The sequence below is a fragment of the Dasypus novemcinctus genome, chromosome 8 (assembly GCF_030445035.2).
Source record: "Dasypus novemcinctus isolate mDasNov1 chromosome 8, mDasNov1.1.hap2, whole genome shotgun sequence".
Classification (NCBI taxonomy): domain Eukaryota; kingdom Metazoa; phylum Chordata; class Mammalia; order Cingulata; family Dasypodidae; genus Dasypus; species Dasypus novemcinctus.
Genome location: NC_080680.1, coordinates 28,530,443 through 28,555,194, shown reverse-complemented (window position 1 = coordinate 28,555,194; position 24,752 = coordinate 28,530,443). Strand labels below are relative to the sequence as shown.

At 37.4% G+C, this 24,752-nt stretch overlaps 1 long non-coding RNA gene across 7 annotated transcripts in view; it reads left to right on the top strand.

Annotated features, from left to right (window-relative positions):
* The window catches only part of LOC131279427 (uncharacterized), a 116,739-nt gene extending 92,282 nt beyond the window's left edge, over window positions 1–24,457 (top strand). For 6 of the 7 annotated variants that reach the window (XR_011649374.1, XR_011649376.1, XR_011649378.1 and 3 more), the window contains one exon: window positions 11,173–24,457. This is a non-coding gene — a long non-coding RNA (uncharacterized lncRNA). Of the gene's footprint in view, window positions 1–196 lie in introns of all 7 variants that reach the window. The other variant, XR_011649377.1, reaches the window with a different exon arrangement.
* The last annotated feature ends 295 nt before the right edge of the window (window positions 24,458–24,752 follow it).

Sequence of the window (24,752 nt, the reverse complement as noted above, 5' to 3'; positions counted from 1 at the left end):
GAAGATATGTAGTGCCCAAGAGGGAATTTGGTGAGAAAAAGAGAAAATGCTGACTGTATTAGGAGAGTACCAGTCTCTGGGTAAATAAGGCCTTAAGGAGCAGCAATTTTTCTGCTAACTGGTTAAACAGGAGCAGAATTTCAGCAGTCATAGATTAGTTTTGTTCAAATCTCTAAAAGTCTAAGTTCTGTTTCAGGCTTTGATGCACCTCGGATATGAACATAATCTGGAAGACTCTGTCCCAAAGCAGTCTGAGATCCTGGGATTCCCAGTCACAGATTTCACTCTGGAAGCTCCTGATAGGACCTACAGCACAGCTATGGGTGCCAGACAGCCACATTCTGTGTATACCTTCATTTATATTCCTTTTGGATGTGTCTCAGGACAACTAGATGGGATTCAGATTTCTTAAAATGCAATTATGGATCTATTGGTCTTGACTCGAGGTTCTACCCATTATTCCTTCACACTTGGCAAAGGGCATTTAATTTCTCATCTCCTATGCCATTTAAGCCTCTCTTTAGAGCCTCTCACCCATTAATTGGAAGTCAGCTACACTCAATTCAGGCTCTTTCTCTTTTGAAGACAAATGTACTTTTTAAAAACAAAATGAGGATGATGGTTTTCTTATTTAAAGCCAGGTCACCAAGTAGGTGACAAAGTCTGATTCTGTCTTTAGCAGATTAAAAAGTATCTCTGGTCCCAAACTCTTGCTTTTTCTTTTTAAAAAAATCTGTCAGTGCTGATTCTTAGGGTCAAAAAGTATGCATTACAAAAGGGAAAGAGAAAAGATTAGAGATCAGTGCCAGCTCTCCCTGAAGTACCTGCCTCAGTTGAGAAATGAATATGAAGATCACTATAAATAAAAGATAAAAGATGATATGGCCTTTGGAGTAAAATATTAACACCAGTCAAAATGTGATGTATCAAGTCTAACCAAATTAACCCCCTGGGACAAATAGGGGCTTTGTTTTTGTTGCATTTGAAAAATGGACTAGTATTTTTTAAAAAGCTTATGTATGAATAGACATCCAGGGGCTCAAAAAAGAATTCAGTTTCTTCCCTTTTAGGTAGTGTCTCTTAGACACATGCACAAGATTTGGAAAATGCTTTCCCCTGGGCAACAAAGGCAGAGCAATTACTCAACATTCTGCAAAGGTGCACTAACTTATCTTATTGGTTGATGTGGTGGCTGGAAGCTATGTTTGGGGGATGGAGGTTTTTCATTTCGTGGGTTTTGTTTTTTTTTTTTTTTCATTTTCAATCCAAATGCTTCCCTTAGACAATATGCTTTCCATTAGAATGCACAAAACATTTTTCTAATATACCATTCATTAGATTAACGTTAGTATTAGATCTTCACAGTGTGCATATGTCTTGGGCATTTTTCCAAAAATGCATTATGTAACACATGGACTTTAATTCATAATTGCAAAGGTTTCAAAACCTGAGCCTCAGAGCAGACTTTAGAAATAGGCTAGCTACAATGAATTTTTCATTCCCATGCCTAACTAGTCTTCCAAAATTGTGTCTCTTTTCTGGGAATGAAACAAAAATAATAAAATCTTGGTCCAGTTTAAGTAATTATTTTGATCTATTGTGATAGCCAGAGCTTTTCTATAACTCTTTTGGGATAGACTCCTTTTCCTGCATGTTTTGACCTTCTCTCTAACCTTAGAAGAATATAGATGGGTTGAGTGACTCATCCACTTTTGGTGTAGCAAGCTGAATTATTTAGTATAAGCAATGGGGGAAAGTGGAGGAGTAAGCAGGGAGAAGTAATTTTAAAATATCTTTAGCTGGAGGAAAATTGGCCTACCTACACAAGAGTAAATATGGCATAAGCAGTGATTCAAGTATTCAAAGATGTCTGTTTTAGCAATAAAGACCATATCTGGACACAGTCCCTGGCATAGTCAGACATACACCTGCATGCTCACTATATCAAAAGAACCACAAGAGTGTGTTGAAAACTGCTTAAGTGAGAGACATAAACACAACTACAGATGAACGGACAGGAATTCAAGGCTTTAAATGCTGGACTGCTAGCAAAGCAGTCAGTGGGTAAGTTCCAGCCAGTTTTCAATGGTGAGGCACTAAGTTCATATTGCAGACATGCTAGAATGTTTGTTCTTCCCTGCCCAGTATTTTAGGGAGGATATTAAACACCTCTGTTAAATGTCTACAAGTGATTGCCAGAGTCAAGCTTTTGAAAACAATGGCTGTGATCTTTAATAGGGTTGTGCCCTTGTCATGTGTCTCAGTTAGATTTTCCAGAGTAATTGCAAACCAGTTATTTCTTTTGGATGCTATCTATGTCTAGCTAACCACAAGGAATATCCATGTATATGTGAAGTTAGGAACCAGCTGGTGTAAATTTGTACAGTTATCTCCTAACCTAACCTTTTAGCTTTCTTTGTGTTCTTTAAACGCGGTTAAACTTGATCTTCCCTCAGGGATTTTGCACTTGTTCCCATTTTTTTCTGGTATATTATTTACTGGATTTTTCCATAAATTGCCCTTTTTTCCCTTGGCCCTCAATATAAATGTTACCTTTTAGAAATATTTCTGTCCCAGAGGATCCTAGTAGCCCAACCTAGTCACAGTTTAATCTCATTACCTTATTTTATTTCCTTTAGAGCATTTACCAGCTTTTAAAGAATTGTTAATCATAAAAATAATTTTTATTACTTATTTGTATTTAGAGAGGTTCCTTCCCCAAGAATAAAAGATCCACGATCTGAGAGATTGTGTTATCCTTCTAATTTCCCTATGTCAGTCCTAGAAGTGTCTACATAAAACAGTCACTCAATGAAGTCTTGCTGATTGAATATGGAAATGAATGAATGAGTAGATGAATGGATTTGGAATTATTTGAAGTCACTTGTAATGATGGCTAGGGTTAGTGATTAGATTAATATCATAGGCTTCAGGCCTGGAAGTGATCTTGTTTGCCCTACTAGCTAGGGTAAAATACTGATGATCAACTAACTAGTCTGTGCTTGAATATCTCTGTATGAAAGATCCTAACCATGGTGTTCTCTTATCTGTTCTTGAATAGATCACAGTCTTCCATGAGTGTTTTTTTCCGGTTATACCATTCTACTTAAGACCGAAATCTTTTTTTGGTTTACCCAAAATCTTCTCTGATTCTCTCACCTTTTGTTCTTTGTTCCAGTTCCTGGGGAATAGACAGGATAGAGACTCCCCTACATTGTATCCTTTAGGTTTGTGTGCCTGCTTGTAAAAAACTTAGAGTAATGATACAGAGAGATTCACTTTGATTGTCTGCTGCTTATCGTCACATTTCTTGTTAGTATTTAGAAATGATTTGTCTTAATGTTCCACATTATATTTGACGGAGTATAAAAGCAAAAGAGGTGTAGGGGTTATGTCAGAAGCAACCATTTTATGTCAGAAGGCAGACATTTTAACTTATCATCTTTCATGTATTCAAGCTGATTACAAGGAATACAGTTAGAGCACTGTTGTCATTGCTTAAAAATGTATTTATGGTGAAAAGCATAGCAACTGTGAATGCTCTACCTGATTGGAAAGTATCAACTACATCTTAGAGTTCTCAAAAAGTTACAATACAGAACATCTCTTCCTTTTCCCTTTTTTTTTGGTATGTTCAAGTAGTTAATAAAAAGCATATCTCATACTCCTGAAATAATAATGGCTTAGTTGATGTTCTGTGAGGTCCTAAAGGACCAACATCTGTGCATGACAGTTAAGAGTTATGGATGTATGGACCCTACTGAAAGTCCTGTGGAGTCATTTTCACGTGTATGTTCACCAATGTGTATGGATGGAAGAAAATCAAAACCCTAGTTTGAGGATTAAGGTAAGCCCACATCCCTGTACTTCGTGACAAATAGGTACGGAAGTATGAAATACCTGAAAACAGACTCACAAAATTTGGTAGAGGGAAGCAGACTTGGCCCAATGGATAGGGCGTCTGCCTTCCACATGGGAGGTCTGCGGTTCAAACCCCGGGCCTCCTTGACCCGTGTGGAGCTGGCCCATGTGCATTGCTGATGAACGCAAGGAGTGCCGTGCCATGCAGGGGTGTCCCTGGCATAGGGGAGCCCCACGCGCAAGGATGTGCCCCGTAAGGAGAGCCACCCAGCGCAAAAGAAATTGCAGCCTGCCCAAGAATGGAGCCACACACATGGAAAGCTGACACAACAAGATGATGCAATGAAAAGAAACACAGATTCTCAGTGCTGCTGGTAAGGATAGAAGTGGTCACAGAAGAACACACAGCAAATGGGCACAGAGAGCAGACAACTGAGGTGGGGGGAGGAGAGAGAAATAAAAAAATAGATCTTTAAAAAATTTTTGGTAGAAGTCTTAAGTGAGGATATAGATAGTATACAACACAAGGAAAGGCAAGTGATTGCTGCCAGTGAAACTTCTTCGAGGACAGTTAACAGAAAAATAAGAACGATTACAAAGGCTTTCAATGGCATAGTTCTAAGCACTTTATATATATTATTTATTTCCATACCATAACTCCATAAGATGGGTGCAGATATTACCCTTAGTTTACAAATGAGGAAATGAGACACAAAGAGTTAAATATTACTCCTGAGACCCTAGAGCTAGCAAATGGTGGGGCTGGGATAAAGATACAGGCAATCTAATTTTTGTTAGTACTCAACCCGTACGTTACAAACTATAGGTAATCTTTGTACATTTTGTAATCACTTTATAAATACTATTTCCTATGCCAAATTTTATAGGGAATAACCAGGAAAATTGGCATTATAGCTACTTTTATTTTCTTTATCAACAACCTGTTACTTTTCAACAGTTCAATACTCTTTCCCAACTCCTTAAAAAGTCAACCTAGAGATCAAAAATAAAGTTAAAGAAAATAAATTTCTTGGAAATCCATTCCTAGAGAGCAATTAAAAGAATATGAACCATGAAGATACAAAAAAGTAAGCAAAACAAATAAAGAGACAAGAATCCCAAACCCTGTGATTGAGATGGACCCTCTTAGGTAAAGGGGCATTTAATGCTATATTAATACACTTGCCCACAGAGGCATTGCTCTGTAGATGCCAAGAACTGTCTTCTCAACCACTGATTTATTGTTTATCCTGGGAGTACCACTTCCTTCTTTGGGCCTCCGAGTTTCTCTTCAACAAAACAAGGGATTAGAATAAGATGAATTCTCACAGCCCAGCTCTTACACTCCATGCATTTGTGAATCTAAGTGCTGAATGTCTCTAATGTTCCAGGTTAGGTTTTTTTATTAACCTATTCTCTTCTCATGATTATTTTTGTACTTTTTAATAAACATTAGGAAAGAAAATATCAAGCTGAAAGTAACAAATGTGTTCTAACTTTCCATTATCATTTCACTGCCAGTTGAGCAGAAAACCTTCTGTAGAATTCTCATTCAGACCGGTAAGAGTTCCAGAATCTTTCCCATATTTGGTTGTCCTGTGTTTTCCAGTGGCAGCACTATCTTGGATTGTTATCTGCAAATCCATCAAAAAGAAATTAAATAATAAGAACATGTATGAATGCTAATGGAGAAAGAAATCCTTGAATGTTTTTATATCTTCCTGTGTGGGAACATCAGCAATATACAAAATCAGCATTAGAATTTAAACCATGAAGGCAGCATCTTCCTATGACTAAAAGGAAGACCATAACACAAATTATGTGCAATGCTAAGATTATGTGCACATATTTATACATGTGTGGCCTGGGAATGTATTCAGAGATATTAATTGTATTAAATATGGAGCCAATAAGAGCATTTTTATGTCTCAAAGGGACATAATTCTTGAGAGATACTCAGACACACAAAGCTACTGTTTCCTCACATATTTCATTGATTCCAATCATTACCTTAATTCATTTCACCATTTATTTTATCCAAGGATTGATGATTTTTGGGATTCATCTCCACAAAACACCTGTATCATGGCACCAAAATACTCAGATTTGACTTTTGGCATCTGTAGGCATCTGGTAGGTAAATGACAAGAAAGTTGAGTAAATCTCAGAATAAGCCTTGATACATAGCTATTAATTATGAAAGAAAAAGGGAAGGATAACAAAAGTAATTGAAATCAAAGATCTCTCAGATGAATCAATATTAGGATAATTCATTGGTTACTGGCTGCCCTTAATTTACCAGTTATTTTAGGCATTGAATTATGCCTGAGCACCTGCATCACTCTATGACAGGATCTATATAACTATAGTTTTATCCTTCTGGAATTGGTTTATGTACTATCCACAAAGTTGGGAAATTGTGAACCTGTGGCTCCCTGAAACTGAAGACAATCACTAAGGTGTGGTTTAAACAAAACCACAAATGATTTATTCATACTGTACCAACTGAGACTATCTCACTAGTCTTGTTTGCTAAAGGTGATAACAAGGATGACTAAGCAAAGCAATAGCATATTTTCAAAGTACTTTCAGAGTAATTTTGGTGAACAAAGTTCAGTGTTCACCCATCCAAAGCAAATGGACTCATCTAGCATTTCTGGGCATACTTTCTCAGATTTTCTTTGCCATAAAAATTGTTGGCTCCTTGTTGGATGTAGTTCCTCCTTAAATTGTCATTATTGCACTTATTCATAACAGGCCCTGTTATTTTAAATGCAAAAAAAAAGTGCAAACTTATAATATTACAGTCCCCAAATAGATACTCAATACTTATAGTGGTCAAATGGTTTGGGGTTCTCAGATTTGGATTCAGACTTCTATCCCAAGCATTGTGATTTGGGTTTGTTAAATGATTTCCTTGCAACCTTGAAAGGAAACCTATATGAATTTAGAGTCCAAGTAAATAGGTTTGCTTCATCAATTATTATCATTTATTTATTTGGTAAGAACATGTGCTCTGGAGCTTTGCAGTCAGGATTTGACTTTCAGCTTCACAATTAGAGCTGTGTATTCACAGGCAGTTTAGTTAACCTCTGTGTGCCTCAGTTTTTTTATCTGCACAATGGTGCTAAGTATTAGTGCCAATATTATGGAGTTACTGTGAAGAATGAATGAGCTAGTGTATTTTTCAAGAACTTAAAGTACTCCTTGGCTTATGCAATGATTTTAAATGCTAGAAATTTTTAGTATTACTTAAAACAATATTCCCACAGTATATAACAAGTTAGCTCAAAATAATGATAAGGACTTGCTCTTTTAGTTCCATTTGTTGGTTATATAGATTAGACTCATTCATTTTGTTTAAACATGAAACAAAGAAGAAAATTAATGTAATCAGGGACCTAAGATACGTAATTCAGAGATGTTTTCAACTGGTAGCATCTACTTTGACTGTGTCACAGCTACAGAAAGTTTATTGTTCCAGAAAGTGACAGCCTCAGTTTTGTGCAGAATGAAGGCAAAGTTAAATACTCAATAAAAGATATGTCCTTAGGCACAGTTATGCCAAATATAGTGGAAAATTATCCCTGCTGGGTTCAACCATTGTGATCCAGAGCCTGTCATTGCCTATTATCAGAGAGCAGGAAGGCATACATAAGAACCATGTGTGTTTGTTATTAGGTTGATCTAATACGTGTTAATATTGTCAATCAGCCTCTGGGGGAGGCCTCCTCATGAATGATCCCTGTGCTCCTTTGAGCATGCTCTGATAGAGTCTTGTGTCAGTGTGGTGGTAGTTAATTCTGTTTATAAATGTGTGTACACGTTCAAGGATGAAATCAGTAAATACTTGACCAGTTCAGTTTTGCTGTCCAGTTTCCTGTGCTATTTGACTACACAGTTGGTGGTTTTCAGTCTTTGGACTGTGGCTTCCTGGAAGAAATACATTTTACATTGCTGCCTCCCCAAATATATATTTATATATAGCTAAGTAATGTAGTTATGATATGTCAAGCAAATACCGTTTTGGCAGGGTCCCAATAAAAATGGGTTCATTTTTTTGCTTCTTGGTCAGAAACAAAGTTTGACAAAGATGAAGTCCAGAGTGGTGCTAATGAAGTATAACTACAAGATGAAAACAAGTAAACATGAACACTCACACACATACACACGTGCCCACAAAAAAAGAAGTCCTCTTCACACTGATACCCCAAAGCACTTTGGTAGGTCTTTGGATTGAGCAAAAAAGGTTCAGAAATTCCCATAACCAGAGGTGGGTCCAACAAACAAGACTTGTTAATAATAGAATAGAGGGAAGCAGATGTGGCTCAACTGATAGAGCGACCACCTATCATATACCAGGCAGGGTTTGGTACCCAGGGCCTCCTGGCTTGTGTGGTGAGCTGGCCCATGCGCAGTGCTGCCATGTGCAAGGAGTACTGTGCCATGCAGGGGTGCTCCCTGCATAGGGGTGCCCCGCGCTCAAGGAGTGCACCCCATAAGGAGAGCTGCCCCATGCAAAAAAAGCACAGCCTGCCCAGGAGTGGCACCGCACACACACAGAGCTGGTGCAGCAAGATGACATGACAGATTCCTTGTGCCACCTGACAAAAATGCAAATGAACAGAACACACAGCAGATGGGCAGAGAGCGGACAATGGGGGCCAGGGAGAAAGGGGAGAGAAATTTTTTTTTAAAAATCTTAAAAAAACAGCAGAATAGAAAAGGGATAGCTTTGATAACATGAATTATAGATGTCCAAATGAGTCTTGGAATGCTGAGTAAATTAATGGATAAAAAAATGTCAAGCTAAATCTTAAATTTTTGTGCCTTGTTTATAATAGGAAAAAAATGTAGAAATACAGAGCTGCAGATTTCCCAAACCCGGGGAAAGTGCTGTCATAATGTCCTTTCCATTAGCATTTTAGTACCCAAAGTCATTGAGCTGTCTTGATTAACTGTTCTAAAAGACAAACATGCATTTCTGCTATTCATTGAAAAGGTTTCTGTAAGTACCTGTAGACTGGAGTTTCAAGGCATATCTTAATAGTGTGAACTTCAGTTGCTTTTGGACTAAAGTGCTTTTCCTTTCTCTTAAAAGTCTGTTTTCCATAACACCAAAAAAAAAAAAAACAAAAAAAAAAACCTCACAAAATATATCATGTGCTAAAAGAGAATATTTTTAATGAAAAAGTATGAAAAAAATGTGTCCTTAAAACTTTCATTGTCATGAGAATCATGTATTCCAAGAAACTGAAATAATTTACATAGACTCTGGAAAGGGTAATTAAAGGACTGGAATAATACACAAATACACAAACACACAAAGAGAATGGGAAGGCAATTGAGAGGACATCCGAATTCCCTTATCAGAATCAGTAAATAGAGAGAGACCTTTTTTTTTGGGGGGGCGGGGGTCAACACTTCAAAAGGGCAGAGAAAACCCATGCCACACACCAATTTCATTAAGTCTCGCTGTTTATTAAAAGAAAGAAAGAAAGGATTAACAAAGCTGAGAAAAAACAGGAAAATTATATCAACAAAGTATACAAACAGAAAAACACATCCCAGAGGAAAGAGGAATAATTCCAGGAACAAAAGACAATTAAGTTAAAAGCAAAATAAAGCAAAGCACTTAATTGGAATCATCAGGAAGAGATGGGAAAAAGTCTTGTAGAACAAGAAGACAGAGGGATGATGACTAAATTACACACTAAAGCATTAGGAGGATGGGAAATACAGAAAATGTAATTTTGTTTTGATAAATGTTCAGGAACAAAGAAGAGTGATAATGAAATTGTATTGCATTAGTTTCTCTTTGCTGCATTAACAAATTACCTCAAGCTTAGTGGCTTAAAGCAATGCAAATTGGAGGAGGGACAAGATGGCGTAGGAGTAAATGCACCTTTATCATCTCTCCTACAAAAAACCTGGAATAAATCTGGAAACCCCGGGTGTCCGGCACTTGTGCCCAAAGCTGTGGGAAGGCTAAACCCTTCTCTTAGGGCTGGTAGCCATGGCATTCCCGAACACTGCTGGTCACATGGCAGCATTTCCTGAATCCCATGATCCCCCAAACCCGCGATCCCCGAACTTGTGTTCCCCGAGCCCCACATTCCCTGAACCCTGCATTCCCCAAACCTGCATTCCCTGGTCCCACGTCGCCAAACCCGCGTTCCCCAAACCCAGCGCTTCCCAAACTCCAGCCCACCAATCTCAGACAAACTCCAAGAGTGGAAGGGCTCTGGTGAAGGGTGAGAGGGGCCCAAGGAGTGCAGATACAATTGACTGGTCCTCCTTTTTTGAGCTCTGAGTAGCATACCAGCTGGATTGAGGAGAAACTAGGAAGAGGTAAGAGGCAAATTTGCTGAAGCAGCCCATTTTACCTAAATGCCCTGGGATAGGGAAAATTGGTCTGGGAGAAGGTAGAGTCAGGGTTTTAACCCTGTGCAGCACACCTAAGGGAGCGGGACAGTAGGACATGCTTGGTAGACTTCCAATAGCATATATAGGGTTCCCGGCAAGGTGTGGGTGCTCTCTTTCAAAGAGACTGAGAGTTATTATTTTCTGTGGTGAATTGGTTCACCAGGGTCCCATTTGAATCTCAGAGGGGAGCTCTCACATGGGTTTCCTGCTGCCCTGGGAGAGAGAGGGAAGTGAGGAAGGGAGAAAGGGGGAAGGACAGATGCCTAATCAGTTTATTCAATTGTAAATAGAACTTGCTTGAAGGCTTGTCTGTTTTTTTCTTGTCTGGTTTCTGTCTTCCTCTTTATTCCCCCCCCCCCCCCCTTTTTTTTCTTTTTTTCTATTAGGTACTGCTGACAGTGTTTCTTCTTTGCTGTGCTTCCTCATACTCAATTTCTTCTTTTCTGTGTGTACTGATTTTGGCTACCAATGCTATCTCCTTTCCTTTACATCTTTCTATCTTACATCTTCTCTTGTTGCTCTTACATTCCACCTCTCTTTGTTTAGCTACCAAATTTTCTGGCTTTTTATTTCTGACACCTCTATTCTCTTTTCTATCTTTTAATTGCTCTTTATGTTATTGTCCTTTCTTTTTGCTTTCTCTCTCTCCTGATCACACTGGCCTTTTAATTCATACCATATTATTCTCCATATTCGGCTTCCCATCTTATTGTAGGTACTCCACTTTTTTATTCCTATAACTCTACACAGATTACATGAGTTTAATATTCTTTCTCCTAGGTCATATATGGTTCTTCTGCTAACATTTATAATCAATACTATTATTATGCTTTTTCTTTTCTTACCTTTTTTGCTTTCCCTGACCCTAATCTTTTTCTTTCAAAGGAACTTAGAAAACAACAAGGAAATAGAATAAGAGGAACAAAGTGTTAAAGAGAAGACTTAAAACACACACCAAAACAACACTTTGAAATAAACCCCGAGACTATACAGAGAAGCTAATCAACTAAACAAACCCAACAAGATAAAATGATGACCAGACAGCAACAAAAAATTACAAACTATACCAAAAATCAGAATGACAAACTAAAAACCAGGAAGAGGAGCAGAACATCAAACAACTAATCAAAGCTTTCCAAACAAATATCATGGGCCAACTTAATGAAGTGAAGGAAGAGAATAAGAATATTAAGAAAATACTTGGAGAGCATACTGAAGAAATTGTAAACATACACAAAAATATAATGGATATGATGGTGATGAATGGCACAATCCAAATAATTAAAAATACACTCTCAGCAAATGACAGCAGATTTGAACAGACAGAGGAAAGAATTAGTGATGTGGAAAATAGTACATCTGAAATCAAATAGATAGTGAAATTCATAGATAAAAAGATACAAAAAATCCAGCAGGGACTTAGGGATTTGAATGACAACACAAAATGCATAAACAAATGCATTATATACATCCCAGAAGAAGAGAAGGGAAAGGGGACAAACAGGGTATTGGAGGAAATAATGGCTGAAAACTTCCCAAACCTATTGAGGGAAATGGATGTGCATGTTCACGAAGCACAGTGCACCCCAAACAGTGTTAAGTCCCAAAAGGCCTATTCCAAGATATATACTTGTCAAATTTTTAAAAATGATTTATCTATCTCTCTCCCCTTCCTCCCCTCCCCCCAGTTGTCTGCTCTCTGTGTCCATTCGCTGTGTGTTCTGTGACCACTTTTATCCTTATAAGTGGTACCGCGAATCTGTGTTTCTTTTTGTTGCGTCATCTTGTTGTGTCAGCTCTCCATGTGTGTGGCTCCATTCTTGGGCAGGCTGCACTTTCTTTCGCGCTGGGTGGCCCTCCTTACGGGGCGCACTCCTTGCGCGTGGGGCTGCCCTATGCGGGGGACACCCCCGGGTGGCAGGGCACTCCTTGTGTGCATCAGCACTGCACATGGGCCAGCTCCACACGGGTCAAGGAGGCCCGGGGTTTGAACTGCAGACCCCCCATGTGGTAGGCAGATGCCCTATCCACTGGGCCAAGTCTGCTTCCCATACTTGTCAAATTATTGAATGCTCAGCAGAAGGAGAAAATACTGAAGGCAGCAAGAGAAAAGAAAAACAGCACATACAAGGGAAGCTCAAAAAGATTAAGTGCTGATTTCTCATCTGGAACCATGGAGGTAAGAAGGCAGTGATATGACATAGTCAAGGTACTAAAAGAAAAAAATTTCCATCCCAGAATATTCTATCCAGCAAAGCTAGCACTGAAAAGTGATGGAGAGTTCAAAATATTCACAGGTAAACAGAAACTAAGAGAGTATTCCAATAAGAAACCTCCCTTCAAGAATACAATAGTAAATAAAAAAATCATATACCTAGGAATAAATTTAACTAAAGATGTAAAAGACTTATACACAGAAAACTACATAGCACTGTTAAAGGAAATCAAAGAAGACTTAAATAAATGAAAGAATATTCCCTGTTCATGAATAGGAAGACTAAATATTATCAAGATATCTATCCTACTCTAACTGATCTACAGATTCAATGCAATCCCAATAAAAATCAATACAGCATTTTTTACTGAACTGGAAAAACTATGAAATTTATTTGGAAGGGAAAGAGGCCCAAAATAGCCAATGATATTAAAAAGAAAAGTAAAATCAGAGGAATCACACTATCTGACTTTAAAGCATACTACAAAGCTATAGTGGTTTAAACGGCATGATATTGGCACAAGGATAGACATACTGACTGATGGAACTGAATTGAAAGTTCTGATATAGATCTTCACATATACAGTCATCTGATATTCAACACGGCCACCAAGCCCACTCAACTGGGAGAGAATGGCCTCTTCAACAAATGGTGCTTGGAAATTGGATATCCATTTGCAAAAAAATGAGAGAGGATTACCGTCTCACACCTTACACAAAAATCAACTCAAGATGGATCAAAGATCTAAATATAAGAGCCAAAACCATAAAGACCTTGGAAGACAATGTGGGGAAGTATCTACATTGCCTAGTAATAGAAAATGGCTTCATGAATTTCACACCCAAAGCACAAGCAGCAAAAGAAAGAACAGATAAATGCTACTTCCTCAAAATTAAAGCCCTTTGCACCTCAAAGGAGTTTATCAAGAAAGTGAAAAGACAGCCTACCAAATGGGAGAAAATATTTAGTAATCATATCTCTGATAGGAACCTAATATCCAGCATATATAAAGAAATCCTGTATCTGAAAAATAAAAAGACAACCCATTCAAAAAATTGGCAAGAGACTTGGACAGACACTTCTCCAAAGAAATACAGATGGCTAAAAAGTACATGAAAAGATGCTCAATATCACTAGCTCTTAGGGAAATGCAAATCAAAAGTACAAGATACCATCTTACACCCATTAGACTGGTGGCTATTTAAAAACAGGACTACAAGTGTTGGAGAGGATGTGAAGAAATGGGAACACTTATCCATTGCTGGTGGGAATGTAGAAGGATCCAGCCATGTTGGAGTACAGTTCGGTGGTTCCTCAAAAAACTAGCTATAGATTTGCCATATGACCTAGCAATTCCACAGCTTGGTATATACCAAGAAGAACTGAAAATAAGGACAGGAACTGATATATTCACAGCAATGTTCATAGCAGCATTATTTGTTATTGCTCAAAGTTGGAATCCCAAATGCCCATCAGCAGATGAATGGATAATCAAAATCTGGTATATATATATATACAACGGAATAGTACTCTGCTGTAAGAAGGAATACAGTACTAACACATGGGATAACATGGATGAATCTTGAGGATCTTATGTTGAGTGAAGCAAGCCAGGCATTGAAGGACAAATACTACATGACCTCTCTGATATGAGTTAAGCAAATCAAACTGTCTCAGAGAGTTAGAGACTGGAAGATAAGCTTACAGGAAATGGGGGGGCGGGGGGGGGAAGAAGGTTGTGAGCTGATGTCTACACAGGCGAAATCTATGATAAAGTGGAGGTAAGTAGTTGTATAGTGAAGGGATACGACAGGGGCATAGGGATACTATTGTGTGGGGCTTTGCAGGCTTAAGGGGGGCTGGGGTTGGGAGGATGGGTCAGATGGTACATGGAATTGGGGGGAGGGTTCGGGGGGAGCAGATGAACATGGGAGATTGTCAGGTATGTGGTTGAAGCTATAATGTTGAGAAAACTCTTTAGAAAATACAATGAGGAAGGGTTACTTGTTTACGATGTTTGATGGGGGCCATCTGGCACAAGGTGCTCCTGGGGCAGGCTTCTAGGGAGTGTGTGAGTGCTCATCTTATCATAGTATATCAGTGGGTGGAGACCCACACAGTGAGAGGAAAGGTGTTGTACCCCCATCCTGGGGAGGCCTGATGTTTTCAAAGGTGAGGGTGTCTCTTGAGAGCATGGGTGGCTGCCATCGGGCAAGGACAGACTAGTGTGTCAAGCCCTCAGCATTGTAGCAACTATCTGTGAATCCTGTCCTTCAAGCAGTGAAGCTTGGTTGTCACTGTGGGCCCTGAGGGGAGAGAGAGAGGAATAGAAGAGACGGAAGAGGGGATAACAGGGGGAATGGAAGTGCTCCCACAAGATCATGCAATGATGGGTATAGGCCATGTTAAATTTCACCAAAATTTATAAAAGTGTATAGTCTAAAATGTAAATCATAATGTAAAACATAATGTAACCAAAAATTCATATAAGTGTACAGTCTACAATATAAACCATAACGTAAGTCATAATGGAACCATGGTTAGTATGTTTTAATATCTGTACATCAGCTGTAGCAAATATAACATCCACATGTAAAAAGATCATTGCTAGGGAAGGGGAAAAATGGTTTGATGTTGGGTATATGGGAGTCCCCTATATCGCATATGTGACTTTACTGTGATCTAAATCTTTCTTGAAGACAAAATTAAAAAAAAAAAAAAAAGTAGACATGTAGACACTGAGGAAGGAATGGAAAAGATTGCCTTGCCACTGTACACACAGAGCAACACCTATTACAATGATGAAAGGCAAAATGTCAAAAACAAAGTTTTATGATATTTTTCTTTTTTAATACTCCAATTTATTTTTTACTTTATTTTAGTTTTTCTAAATTATTATATATTCTCTTTCTAATCTTTAAACCTATCATTATTGTTTCATTTTCCTACTAATTGAATTTGGCAATATATGAGGCTTCATTTTTGAAGAAGTTCTGAATCATAGAGGGGTTCAACTATGGCAGGGGAGGAGCACTGGTGTGGGGTGTCATTGATGGGGCATGTATGGGTGGGTGGGAGATCTCCAGGGCATGCATATAGGGTATCTAAATAGGCTTGGACATTCGTTGGGTATCATCATAGTAGGTAGAGTTACACATGACTACTGAGGGAGTGCTGAGTTCCCATTTGGGTGAGCTCTGTCACATTCCCCAATGGAACAGGAATAATCCCCAAGTGCAAGGGCAAAGACCAGTGAAGAAGGATGGCCCAATGATGGGCCCTTGATACTGATGACTATGCTTATGAGCCTGTGTGCTTGAAATTTCAACTAGGCCTAGAGCTGCAGGGTGCCTAAGAGTTACCTCCTGAGAGCCTCCATGTTGCTCAAATATGGCCACTCTCTAAGCCAAACTCAGCATGTAAATGCATTACCTTCCCCCCAGCATGGGACATGACTCCCAGGGTTGAGCCTCCCTAGTGCCGAGGGATTACTACCGATCACCAGCTGGTGATGCCACTAGAAAAAGACCTTGAATAAAAGGGGAAAATGGTAAAGACAGATGGGTTTATATGGCGAAGAGACTTCAAAATGAGTCAAGAGGTCATCAGAGGGGTCATGCTTATGCACAGTTCAGCAGGATCTCAGAGACTGCCAAAGTAGATACAACCCCAGGTAGTGGTGCTCCTGAGGGCAATGGAGACACTGAGGTTCTACAGTCATGGCAGTTGGCTCTGGAATTCAGTGCCTTTCCAGTAGGCACTACTTTGGAATTTGTGCTCCTAAATGTGATGAAGTTGGACTCAGATGTGACCTCTCTACACATACCTTTTCTCTCACTTATACTGAAACTTTGGTTGGCATTGGTATTGGTATATGCTCAGAAGACTTGAATCTCTGGATTGTCCATGTCCCAGCTGGGCCCTGAGCCTCAGCTGAGTTGCAACATCTATTCTCTGATTCATTGGGCTTACACAGGTCAGCTAGCAAAGAGATGAGGATGTTCAAGCACCACACCAGGGAACTGAGAGTGTCTACAACTGCAGGCAGGAGAATCACATCCATCAGCCATGTGAAATCTAAGCCCCCTCTTGATTTAGAGGTGGAGTGGACATTGCCATCCCAGGGTCTGCAGGATGGAAAAATAAAATATGGATTCGAGTGGATTCTACTATAGATCTATTGTGACTCTAGCAATGGAATAAATTGTATCATTTATGTGGAGACAGTGGCCATGGCATTTGCTGAGGGCACAGGGAGGGAAGTAGAGGTGTGATATGGGGGCATTTTCAGGACTTGGAGTTGTCCTGAATGATATTCCAGGGACAGATGCAGGACATTATATATCCTGGCACAACCCACTGAATGGACTGGGGGAGCATGTAAACTGTAATGAAAACTATATTCCATGCAGTAAAGCAGTGCTCCAAAATGTATTCATCAAATGCAATAAATGTGCCATACTGATGAAAGAGGTTGTTGATGTGGGAAGAGTGGGGGTGGGGTGGGGAGTGTTGTATATGGTAACCTCTTGTATTTTTTAATGTAGTATTTTGTGTGATCTCTATCTTTAAAAAAGAGACAATAAAAAATTTCATTTTCAAAAGACAAAATGCAAATTTATTGACTTACGTTTTTTGTAGTTTAGTAGTCAAATGCCAGTATTGGAAGGGCTGGGTTTGTTCTGGAGGCTCAAGGGGAGAATCTGTTTCCTTGTCTAGAGGCTGTCTGCATTCTTTGGGTCATGGCCCCTTCTTCCATTTTCAAAGCCTGAAAAAGCCTGTCAAGTCCCTTTCACATTGCACCATTCTGACCTTCCTTCCTCTGTTCACTTCCCTAACTCTGACTCTCTTTCTTATGCTTCCATCTTCCACTTTTGAAGAGCTTTGTGATTACATCGGGCACACCTGTATGATCCAGGATCCTCTTTCTCTTTTAAGGTCAGCTGATTAGCAGACTTAATTCCATTTCCAACCTTAATTCCACTTTGCTATGTAATTTAGCAGTCTTCAGAACTTGAACTGGTTCTGAGGATTAAGCTGCAGATGTTTGTGGCAGGGGAGGGGCAGTATTCTGCCTACTATGGGTAGAAATAATCAAAGAAAGATTAAAAAAATTCATTCAGACTTAACGAGAAATATAATTCTTTTGTTTTAGAAGTTATATCAGCTGTAGAGGAGACTTAAGTGGCAAAAATTACTAAGGCTTAATTCTAGCAAAGGCAGTGTAAGAACAATCTGAAAAGATTGAATGCAATAAGATTCACCAACTGGAGTGGTAAACCTCATGTTCTAACTCAATTAAAACACATAGGTCTTCAGGTTGGATAAAAAAGCAACGTTCAGCTACATGTTATATAAAAGAAATCACTTTAAATGTAAGACATGAATATGTTAAAAGTTAAAGAATGGAAAATGTATACCATGCTAATATAGTCAAAAGAAATTTGGAATGGCTATATTAAATTTCAGTGCAAAGAATATTACCAGGGAAAAAAGAATTATTTCATAAAGATAAAAGGGTCAATTCCTCAAGAGAACATAACAATATAACAATTCTAAATATTTATGTATCTCATATGAGAGTTTCAAACATACAAGAGGCAAGAACTGATAGAAATACAAGGAAAAATAGACAAATCCAAATATAGTTGGAATTTTCAGAACCACTCTTAATAATTGATGGAACAAGTAAACAAAAAATCAGGACACAGATTTGAAAAACTGAAACAACTAGACCTAATTAGCATTTGTAGAAAGCTCCACCCAATGACAGCTGAATGTACGATCTTTTCAAGAGAATACAGAACATTTACCATAATGGATCAAAATATGTACCATAAAACAAGTCTTGATAAAGTTTTAAGTATTCTTATTCAAGGCATGTTTTCTGATGGCAAATTAAATCCTGATTTTCTAGTTAAATTAAAAATTAATAATTGAAAGGTATATTAAAAATCCCCAAATATTGGAAATTAATCAACACTTCTAAATAACCCATTGCTGAAGGAAAACACTGACAAAATAAAATTAGAATAAAAGTTAGAACTAACAAAATTTGTAAGATGTAGTTAGGTATTACTCGGGGTCAATGAAGAAAAATGTGTGTGTATTAGAAATGAAAAAAAAAATCATATCTATGATCTTGGTTCCCATCTTAAGAAGACAGGAAAACGAGAGCAAAAGAAATTCAAAATAAGTAGAAAAAAATGATAAAGACCATAGTGGAAATCAATTATAGAAAGTAGAAAAACAAGTGAGAAAATCAATGAAACCAAAAAGTTGGTTATTTAAGAAGATCATTATTTTGAAAAATTCTGAGTCAGATTTATGAGGAATAAAAATAGAAGATACAGATTACCAATATCATGGGAGAGGGAGGTAATATCACTACAGTTTCTACTGACAGTAAAAAGATAATATAAATTATCTTTTTTGCCAATAACTTTGTCAACTTAATTGATGATGACAAATTCCTTGAAAGATTCAAACTATCAAAGTTTCCTGAAGTGTAAGTAGATAACCTTAAATAACCCAATATTTATTTAAAATATCAAATTTGTAGTTAAAACATTTTCCTCCGAAGAAAGATGTGGACCAAAATTCACTTGTGAATAGTGCTAAACATTTATGGATTAAATAATATCAACTCTACACAAATTCTTCCTAAAAATTGAAGTAAAGGGGACACTTTCTAATGTGTTCTATGAAGTCAGCTTTAGCCTGAAAATCAAACTGAAGTCCTCACAAGAAAAGATAACTATATACAAATTTCCCTTATAAACCAGTGTGCAAAATTGTTTAATCAGATTATAGCCAGTTACATTTAACAAATATTAGATAATACATCATGAAAAAATAAGGAATGCAAAGTTAATTTCACAATGAAATTAATATAGTTTCTCATGTTAAAAGCTTAAAGGGGAGGGACACATAAGAGCATCCCTATCGATATGCAAAATGTATTTGACCAAACTCAACACCCCTTCTTCTTAAAAACTCTCAGCAAACTAAGAATAGATAAGAACTTAGACAGAGAAAAGACATTTACAGAAAACCTATAGCTAACATCTTACAGAATTGTAAGAACTGGATGCTTTCCTCCTCAGATAAAGAAAAAAACAAGGACATATTTTCTTACCACTTCTATTCAATATCATACCAGTTGTTCTATTCAGTGCTATAAGAAGAAAAAGAAAAGATACCCAGATTATAAAGTAGTAAAATGGACCTTCTTTGTAGAAAACATTGTTTATGTAGATAATCCCATAAAATATATAAATGTTACTAGAACCCGTAAGTATGTTAAGCAAGTTTTAGTTTCACAACTGATAAAATAAATACAATGGCTTGGCTTAAACAATGGGAATTTATTTGCTCATGATTTGAGGCTAGAAATCCAAAATTAAGGCCTCAGCAAGGTGATGCTTTCTCTATGAAGACGATGGCATTCTGGGACTGGCTGCTGGCAATCCTTGGCCCTTGGCTTTTCTGTCACATGGCAAAGCACATGGTGGCATCATCTTCTTTCTCTTCCAAGTTCCATTAACTTCCACCTTTTGACTACTCCACATTGCTTTTCTTTCTCTGGCCTTCTCTCTAAGGCCTTCAGTAAAAGGATTAAGACCCATCCTGATTCCCTTGGCCCACCCTTAAATGAAGTAATCTCATCAAATTTCCTATTTACAATGGGTACCACCCACAGGATTGGATTAAGATAAAGAACATGTTTTTTCTGTGGTACTTGGCTCCAGACCACCACAGCAAGGTTGCAGAACAAAAGAATCAATATACAAAAAATGAATACATTCTGGTATGTTAGCAATAAACAAGGAAGTAAAATGAAAGCACCATTTACAATAGAATCTAAAAATATGAAATGCTAACAGATAAATCTATCAAAAGATGTGTTAGACACTACATTATATTGTGTTTATAGTTGGGGAGACTTAGTATAGTTAAGATATCAACTCTCTCTAAATTGATATATAAAATTTTCACAATCCCAAACTCCCCAAAGAATCCCTTTTTGGTAAAATTTGACAAGCTGACTCTAAACTGCTTATAGAAATCCAATAAACCTCAGTTAACCAAAAACATTTACCTTGAATCAAGAGCAATCTTGATTTATTCTACCTGATTTTAAAATACATTATAAGGTGAGAGCTATCAAAAAAGTGTGATGTTGTAAAATTGATAAAAGTGTGAATAAATTAGAAAATAAGACTCTTGATAGGGAAGCGGATCTTGGCCCAGTGGTTAGGGCATCCCTCTACCACATGGGAGGTCCGTGGTTCAAACCCCGGGCCTCCTTGACCTATGTGGAGCTGGCCCATGCGCAGTGCTGATGCACACAAAGAGTGCCCTGCCATGCAGGGGGTAGGGGAGCCCCACGTGCAAGGAGTGCACCCCCTAAGGAGAGCCACCCAGCACGAAAGAAAGTGCAGCCTGCCTAAGAATGGTGCCCCTCACATAGAGAACTGACACAACAAGATGATACAACAAGAAAATATTACTGTGCTGCTGACAACAGAAGTGGACAAAGAGAAGACACAGCAAATAGACACAGAGAACAGACAACCAGTGTGGGGGGAGGGGAGAGAAATAAATAAATCTTAAAAATAAAAGACTCTTGATAGACTCACATATATGCCTAATTTATTTTTCATAAGGATACAAAGGCATTTCAGTAGGGAAAGAATGATATTTTAAACAATGGTGCTGGAATAGTTGAATATCTTATATAAAGTTAAATAAATGAATAAACTAGGGACAATTTTTTTCACCATATGCAAAATTTACTTAACTGGATCATATATATATTAAAAAGTAGCACCTAAAACTCTGAAGCATCTTTAGAACATTGGATAAAATCATGACTTTTGGTTAGGCAAATATTTTAAAAATACAAAACCAAAAGCATGACACATAAAAGATTGTTAAATTAGACTTCATTAAAATTAAGAACATATTCTGCTTGAAAGATACTGTTAAGAGAATGAAAAGCCAACTCACATACTGGGAAATAATTTTCAAATCATGTATTACAGGTAAAAAGTTGTATTCATAATATGAAAGAATTCTCAAAACTCAATAATATGAAAACAAATTATACAATAAAATGACCAAAAGATTGAAACAGACAATTCACACAGATGATATATATATATATATATATATGGGTAAGCATCTAAAAAGATGCTCAATTGGTCATTAGTGAATTGAAAATTAAAAGTACAATGAAATATCACTACACACATATTAGATTTTACATAATTTAAAAGTGTTGATGAGAATGTGAAGTGACTTGACTTTCATACCTTCTGATAAGAATGTAAAATCATGCAATCACTTTGAAAACTGTATAACAATTCAGTATAACTTTATATATACACAATATACATGGCCCTGGCTTTCCACTCCTTAGTATTTACATAAGAGTAATTAATGCATATCTACTTACAAATTCTTATACAAAAATGTGCATAGCAGCTTTATTTGGGTTAGCCAAAAACTGGAAACAACTCAATATCCATCAAGAGGTGAATGGATAGAATACATTGTGGTATGTTAAAAAAATCGAATACTACTCAGCAACACAAAGGAAAGAGCTACTTTAAAACACACCAACAAGGACCAATTTCAAAATAACTAAGCTGAATGAAAGAAGCTAGACAATAAAGAGTACATACTGCATGACTCCACATATGCACTACTCTGGGAATTAAAAATTTATCTACCTCTAAAATGTGAAAAAGCAGAAAGGAAGTAAAGAGGGGGTAGGAGTGGTGATTATAAAGGGACATAATGAAACTTAGGGAGATAGATAGATGTGTCCCTTATCTTGAGTGTGGTGATAGATTCCTAGGTGTATACATATGTCAGAATTTATGAAATTATACACTTTAAATATGTGAAGTTTATTGTGTGTCAATTATACCTCAATATATTTATCAAAAGTGGCAAACAAGGATGTCAGCAGAAATGGTGGAGTAAGAATCTCTGAAAATCCTCTTCCCCATAAAAGCAACAGGAACATAGGTAAGAAATTATCATAATGAACTTCCCCCTAACTCTGGAAATTTAAATAAAGGCTTGCAGCATTTCAAGAAAATGGCTACACTCAGTAAGAATAGAGAACTTTGTAGAATTTTAACTTGCCTTCTCTCCATCCTTCTTCTCCCCAGCTATTATGGTAGCCTTGAAAACTAACATCTGCAATTGCACTGAAAACCAGCACCCTGGCAGCTACTGAAGAGGTCATTACAGAAGTGGAGCTCTTTCAAAGCTCCATTTACAGATACATGTCCTTATTTTACATATCTGATGGTTCCCTAGGAGATCCTACTCACAAGACTTTCATTATTGGATCAAACTCAGATCTCACCCACTGCTAAAATCCTCTTCTTCATGGGTGTTTGTCATAAAACAATCAGAGGCAATTGTTTAACACTGTGGCTGCTTGAGATGATAGGTAAGAGTTGAAGCAAGCAATAAGTTAATCAAAAATTCTTCAAGGAAAAGCTAGAAAGTAAGATGCCCAATAGAGGCTTTGGAAAGCTCTGACATATACCTGGGAATCTAGAATGCCACTTTTAATCAAAGGCTGTGAACATGCCCAAGACTATGTACTCAGGTAAGACCTGAGGAGTCCCTATGCTTTCACATCTGGCTATAAAGTCTAAAGTAGAGTCAGAAACTGCTTGGCTGAGTGTTGAAGGCAATCCCAACCATACACGCAGCTCCTCAGCAAAGACTGGGAGACTTACTGGTTCTAGGCATTTAAGATGTCACTGTCCAATAATTAATTGGTGACTAATTTATTTAAGCAGGGATTTTACAGACCACCTGGAACAAAAGAAACTTTAGTACCAGAATTAATTCAGAAGCATCACTAAACAAACAAGCAAACAAGAACAAAAAACTCTGGGGAAGGGGAAGAATCTGATTTCCAAAGTTTCCAAATTATATGACTTAAAATGTCCAGTTTACAAAAAAATTATGAGACATGATAAAAAACAAGAAAATAAGTTCCATACAAAGAAAAGCAAAGACAATTTAATAGAAAATATCACTGAGAAAGCCCAGACTTTGAACTAATTAGAACAGTTTAAATCCATTATTTTAAGTGTTCCAATAACCAAAAGAAACAATATCTAAAGAAAAATAGAAATTATGAGTGATATCTCACAAAATATAGAATATTAATAAAGAGAGATTATTTAAAAAGTAGAAATTCTGGAGTTGAAAGTATAAAAACAAATATTCACTAGACAGTCTCAGCAGCAGATTTGAACTGGCAGAAGAAAGAACCAAACACTTGAAGACTGGTCAATTGAGATGATTCAGTATGAGAAACAGAGAGAAAAAAAATGAAGGAAAATGAACAGAGAATCAGGGACCTGTGGGACATTATCAAGAATATGATGTGGGCTACTCTAGGCAGAGAGGAGCACCTGGGGCCAGGGGGTTGCCTTTATTAAAGCTATTCTTCACTCCTCCCCTTTCCTAACATTGAGAAGGGGCCCCAGCTATTTGCTGTTCTGATTGGTTGCCTTTTGATCCCCACCTGTTAGCTCTCAGGGGACCAATGATGAGGCCTTTTGTTTAGAGTTATCTAGGGCTTCCCCTTGACCCTAAAAGAGTTACAGATGTGACCAGGGTCTCAGCAGGGTCTTTCAGGCTTTGTTCTTAGTAGTGGCCTTCTCTCAAGGAGTTTCTAAGCAGGGTCTCACAGCCATAGTCTCTGCCAGGTCCCAGCTGTGATTTGTCTTCCCTTTTTTCCTATACTAACCTGCCTTAGTTTCTCATTAGAAACCATGTATGCCAGAAGGCAATAGAGTGATTTATTTAAAGTACTGAAAGAAAAAAAAAACCTGTCTACCAAGAGTTCTATGTCCAGAAAAATTATACTTCAAAAGGAAGGAGACATGAAGAAATACCCAGATAAACAAAAACTAAGTGCATTTTTTGCTAACAGAACTGCTCTATTTAGCAAAAATGTTAAAAAAAAAAAAAGTCTTTCAGGTTAAAAATACAATATATTAAACGGTAACTTGAATCTAAATGAAGAAATAAAGAACACCAGTTAAGGTAACTGCACAGCTATCATAAAAGATTATAAAATATATTTTTGATTATAAAATATATTTTTGTTTGTAATTCTTTTTTTTTCTCCTATCTAACTTAAAAGACAACTGCATGAAGCAAAAATTATAAGTTACCAATGGGACACAATATTTATAAATGTAA